Below are 6174 nucleotides of genomic sequence, written 5' to 3'. Positions count from 1 at the left end.
TCCACATATCAAGTTAACATCCTTGCTAATTAATCTAGCATACGTCTTTACAGATTAATGTTTTGTTTCCATAAATGATTCTTGCAAATATTCTTCCCTAACATCTGGCTGCATGCTAGCCATGTCAGGATCTCTGAGTCGAAACAGAATCCTTCAAGTTTCAAGCAATTAGGCATTCAAGTGAATACCATGCTAATATGTAGATTTTAGCATTGTATTTTCTTGGATTCTCTTTAAAAAGAGGGAAACAGAAATTATTCTTCGTTCAATAATAAAGCATTGAAAATGCATCTGTTTCCAACTGCATGTGGTATCTGCTCAAATCTGTATTGGAAAATTACACTGTAAATGCTTTGTAGGCTTTTTTCCCCCACTCATTTTCAGTCTCTCACAGTCTCTCACTTCTTAATCAATTCCTATTTTCTCAACACAGACTGCATTGCCACCAAGCTATCAAATAATAATTTTCTTAGAACTCACAATGAAAAGGAAAAACTTAGCCAAACAAACAAACAAGTGTGACGCTCAGGAACCTTTTGTACCTGCGCCATCACCCTAAGGCGTTCATCCCTCTGCAAGCGGTGGGTTAAATTCAGACAGGCACCTGATACGGCAATTGCAATTCTTTAATTCAAGATTTTTCTTTAAGTCTGAAATGAACTTCGTTTCCCTTGTCTTCAGGAAAGCCTGCAAATACCAAATCCAATTATGAGAGAGATTTAATTTCCCTTTTGGTATATGACCCAGCACAACAATTATGTGTGGATGCTTAAAGAAAATTCATAAAGTACAATTCTCTTGGTTCACACCAGATAAAGTCCCCATGAAATGATGCTGTGGTTGGCGTCATCTCCTGACATTCATGCATGATTCAGCACCTCTAGACAACAATTTGAGGGAATCTGTTTTTCCATTACAAGCAGACTCTGTCTTTTTGCTAGAAACCGGAAGGATCAGAATTCCCAGCTTTTTAAGGCTGGCTGCCTCCTGTGACACCCAGCACCCAGAAGCAATCCAGAGGCTTTTCTGGGTGTTTCTCTTCACACTGCTCCGTGGCACGGCAGTGATGAGCATCCATCCAGGTGATTGACGGTTTTTTCACTTGTCCGCTGCCTGCTTCTGCATCTGCTGAGACAGCCTCTGTGTTTATATGTGTGATTAGGCTGAGAATTCTTGGGTCAACCACCCACAGATTGTATCAGAAATAATCAATCTTATTTGACTGTCTTAACATTTTGGCTATTTTAGTTGTTGAGGCAACCAGATCTGATGAAGTATTCGCTCGTCAATTTGATGTTCCACAATCGTCTGTCATGGTTCTGAAGTTGGAGGGGGAAAAAATAATAAAAATCAACTGTCAAAACAGTTCATTCCAAACAGTCAATCCAATCATGATTTTCTTCTTGACACCAGAGAGCATTGCTTCTCTTTTCCTTTTTTTTTTCCTTCACCTCCTCCTCTTCTCCTGAGATCTGTCCCTCCCACAAACACTTTCCTCCGGTTATGTTGATGAGCAGCAGAGAAGGGAAATATTTTAGGTTCACAAAGGCTTACATTTTCCTAGAAGATTTCTGTTTCCTTTGTTTTGATGTTTGATGACTTTTTGCTGTTGGGTAGTCCTGGAAGGACAGATATATTGAATGTATGGAGAGTGTTGATCTTAATGGAGAATTTAGGCAGCAATGTCCTTTGCTTTCTCGTTCAAGATGAATTTTCCTTTTCGGGGAGCACAGCTCCAAAGCCAGGGACAGGCAGCTGGCTTGCACAGTCCCTTCCTGTGCCTGAGCCTGCTCCAACCTTCTTGGAACAGAACAGCTCTGAGTCTGGCCCTGGTGTGGGATGTGGCTAGCTTTCCAAGTTGGGAAATGTGTTAGTAATTACTTTTTACTGCTGTCTTTATTTGAATTTCCAGACTTCTCCCCCCTTCTCCCAGCCTGTTTTTCTCCACCCAGCTTTTTACCTCATTCTGACTGCTAATTTAACCCTGGCTGCCTTCCTCCAGAAACATTTGACCTTGTGCAAGAACTTGGCATGAATTTCTCTCCTCCTACTTCCCCAGAAGGGAAGCACTGGGCTAGGATAATTAGCATCAGCAAGCAGCTCGGCCCGACTGCCTGCCTGTGTCCTCTGGGTTCCACCTGGTTCAACAATAGCCCCCTTTTTTCTGGGCAAAAGGGCAGTGGCCACTAGTTTCCAGTTGCCAGGAGACCTTGTTCCACATTTTGCTTAAAAGATGTTACCAGGGATGTGGACTAAGCCAATTAGCTCCTTTAATGAAGTAACCTGTAGGGGAAATGTAAAAGCATGGGAACCTCCCCAGTCCACATCCTTTCTTTGGACTTGAAACAATTCTATTGGTTTTTCTTATCAAGAAAGGTTATTCTGTTTCAATTGATAGTCTAGAAAGGCTTACAAGGAAACTAAGATTGTTTAACCTGCTTACCTTTGCAATCACTTAAGAAATGTCCATTTCTTCCTTCTGTTGATAAGCTAATTACATACCACTTTTATCTCCCTGTTAATTAAGCCCCTAAGGGCAAATACTGGGTATAGTTTCATAACTGAAATACCAGCATATATGTACTTGAAAATAATGCTACTTCAGTCCTTGAAAAATGATCCACAAATCCATATTCACTAATTCAGTCCACTTTATTACACGGAATGAGCAGGGTTTCATGGTACATGTTTGTGAATGTATATTATTAGAGTTTATAGAATAGAACCATGTTTGTAAAATGACTTGGGTCATAGGGATTCAGTATAGAGCTAAGGTCAGTTGGGTGGAGATCGTGATAGAAATTATAGATAGGGGGGCGCCTGGGTGGCGCAGTCGGTTAAGCGTCCGACTTCAGCCAGGTCACGATCTCGCGGTCCGTGAGTTCGAGCCCCGCGTCGGGCTCTGGGCTGATGGCTCAGAGCCTGGAGCCTGTTTCCGATTCTGTGTCTCCCTCTCTCTCTGCCCCTCCCCCGTTCATGCTCTGTCTCTCTCTGTCCCAAAAATAAATAAACGTTGAAAAAAAATTTAAAAAAAAAAAAAGAAATTATAGATAGGGACATTGACGATACCCACAGAAGCACAATCTATTGAATCCAGCCTATGAAACGCAAGAGACTTAGTACAAAACTCAACCATTCTGTGCACATATACAAAACACATATATTTTGTGTATACGTACAGGACACTTAGTCACACAGATTAGGACTAAATTGTGGATCACCATCCTACCCTTCTATTTACTGGGCAGGGGGAAGTAGCAATTGTATGTATGGGTCCAGGGGATAAGACCTCTACTTATTAGGAGTTGCATGTCCAGAGATGAGATTTCTCCATATTGTATCTACCTCTCAGATTAATGAAACTGGCATTGTTTTCTAACAATGAGATTCTCCCTGCCTCCACTTAGGAGGACCAGTTCCTTCATCAAGCTTGGATTCTGCATAATGAAGTACACTACATACGGCCAAAAAGAGAGAGCGTGAGAGCAAGAGCATGCACTCTAGGTCTAAAGCTCTGCCTCTAGCTGTGGGCCCCCGAAGTATTTTCAATAAGGTACAAACTTGACTGTTGTACAAATACACAAAGGACACATGCCAAAATTCATTTACCCTATTAACAAAGGAAGCAGTGGGACTGTAAAACTGGTTCAATAATTGGAAAGACTAAATCTGTATCTATAGATAGAAAGACAGATAGATTGAAATTATCTTTGGAATTGCATTTTATACTGGACAAAAATCAGTTGCATTTTCACGACAAAAATTCATGAGTTAGGGACACCTGGCTGGCTCAGTCGCCCGAGTCCACACCCTTGATCTGAGGCTTACGAATTCGAGCCCCACATTGGCCACAGAGCTCACGAAAGAAAGAAAAAGAAAGAAAGAAAGAAAGAAAGAAAGAAAGAAAGAAAGAAAAGTAAAAAAAAAAAAAAAGACAAAAGAAAAGAAAAAAGAAAAGAAAAGAAAAGAAGAGAAATGAAATGAAATTCACAAGTTAAATTATAACTTCATATAAGTTCAAAGAGCCTGGTACTAATCAATAGTAAATAAGAAGTCACACAAGAGTACATTCCCCTAGAGAATGAATACTCTGTGGGCTCCAATTAGATAAAGCTCCAGTATGATATTGAAGGTCATGCAGGTATCTTTTTGCTTTATTTTCAGGTTTGGGATAATTTTCCCAACAGGACTTAGGGTAAATTACCTCTCTCTCTGAACTGCAATGCCTTTATTTGAAAATCAAGAGTAAGGATATCTACATTTCAGGATCGCTGAACGATTTAAATGAAATTATATATCTAAAGCACACCCCACAATACCTCCATAAGTGACAATTCCCTTTTCTACATGGATTCTTTTTATTCCATGTTAACTGACATTTTGCCAATCAGATCTCTTTCAATTGGCACTTCCACATATTACCAAAATAATGATAATTGATGGTTATGATGATGACCCCGAAATCTTCACAGCCTTCTGTGTCATTACAGTTAAAATTATGTGTTCAGCTAGTATTAATGTTAAGTGTAATTTATTATATTCTACTTTTTAAAAAAACGTCATTATCCCTGGACCTTGACTCAGTTAAAACAAAATTTCCAGTTAACCAAAACCATATTTTCCAGATTATTAAGCTTATAAGAAAACTCTAACAAGTGTTTTTACCTGGAACACCAGTTTGAATCCAGAAGTGCCCATCTTAAGTGGTAGATTTGAACAAATGTTCTCTAAATTTTCTTCCAACTCAAAGATTTTATAGGGGCGCCTGGGTGGCGCAGTCGTTTAAGCGTCCGACTTCAGCCAGGTCACGATCTCGCGGTCCGGGAGTTCGAGCCCCGCGTCGGGCTCTGGGCTGATGGCTCGGAGCCTGGAGCCTGTTTCCGATTCTGTGTCTCCCTCTCTCTCTGCCCCTCCCCCGTTCATGCTCTGTCTCTCTCTCTGTTCCAAAAATAAATAAACGTTGAAAAAAAAAAATTAAAAAAAAAAAAAGATTTTATAATAAGTGGAAAAGGATACCTAAGAAAAAATCATACATAGAAAGGAGAAAGTGCATACATTTTAGGCTTCAGAAAAAACACAATTGTATACTAAAAATAATAACTGTGGGAGTAGTGTTTTTATTTCTTTAAAAACATGTCATTATGGACAATTTCAAACATATAGAAAATAATAAAACACTCAGATACCCACTACCCAAATTTAACACAGTTTAACATAAACATTTTACTCTTTTGTCATGTCACCTTGAGATTAAAAAAAAAAAAAAGATACAGCTAAATCCCTCTTCTCATCCTCTAGTCTCTCCCTTTGCCCACCTTGTACACCCCAAAGATAATCATATCCTGAAGTTGATCTATATCCTATGGCAATGTGCATCCGTAACAATATACAGCATTGTTTTGTGAGATTTGAGACTTTACTCAAGTGGTGTCATATGTTATGTGTCATTTTACAACTTCTCTTTTTTTCACTCAACACTGGGTTTTCTTTAACTTGATCTGTATAGATCTATCAAGACCTACTCTATTTTGTATTCCAAAATGTAATTATCCTACAATTTGTTGAACTATTTCTTTACTGAGCTATTTTCTCCAATTTTTTGCTGGAACAACTCTGCAAAAGCTATCTTTGTAAGTGCAAAGAATTTCCTGGACTATGAGGAATGTACACCTTCTACCTTCCTAGACATTGCCACATTGCCCTCTAAAGTGATTATACTGATTTCTATGTCTCATAGCATGGATATTTTCATACAATTATAGACATTTGACTGTCCTTTTCAATGAAGTGACTTCATAATCTGTGCCTATGTTTCTATTGAATTGTTTCTTTTTCATATTCATTTGTAAGTGTGCATGTGTGTGTGTGTGTGTAAAATCCCTTGATGGTTATATGTATTAAAAATATTTTTTTCTATTATTCATTTGTATTTTTAATTTTTTATGAGTAGGAAGTATATTTTCTCCTTACATAGATGGCCCTTTTCTGGCAGTATTTATTGATAGCTTATCTTTTCCTCATAATGCTACCTCAGTCATGAACATCTCAAATATACGGGGTCTGACAATGGGTTCTTGGTTTGTCCCAATGGTCTATTTGTCAATACTATGCTGCTTTAATTGTATAGTTCTATAGAACACCTGCGGATATAGTTGTGTGGGTCTTTCCTCCTTA

The 6174-nt window shown here is 38.7% G+C and overlaps 1 long non-coding RNA gene across 1 annotated transcript; it reads right to left on the bottom strand.

The window, feature by feature from the left end:
• Positions 1-442: 442 nt before the first annotated feature.
• LOC123610828 lies at positions 443-4758 on the bottom strand. Its single transcript, XR_006718305.1, has 2 exons — positions 4666-4758; positions 443-2283 (listed from the first exon to the last, which is right to left on the bottom strand). It is a non-coding gene; the product is annotated as an uncharacterized LOC123610828 (long non-coding RNA).
• Positions 4759-6174: the final 1416 nt, after the last annotated feature.

This window comes from Leopardus geoffroyi, chromosome C2, assembly GCF_018350155.1.
Source record: "Leopardus geoffroyi isolate Oge1 chromosome C2, O.geoffroyi_Oge1_pat1.0, whole genome shotgun sequence".
NCBI classification, from domain to species: Eukaryota; Metazoa; Chordata; class Mammalia; order Carnivora; family Felidae; genus Leopardus; species Leopardus geoffroyi.
Note: the sequence above shows the minus strand (reverse complement) of the source record. Positions and strands in the feature narration are given on the sequence as shown.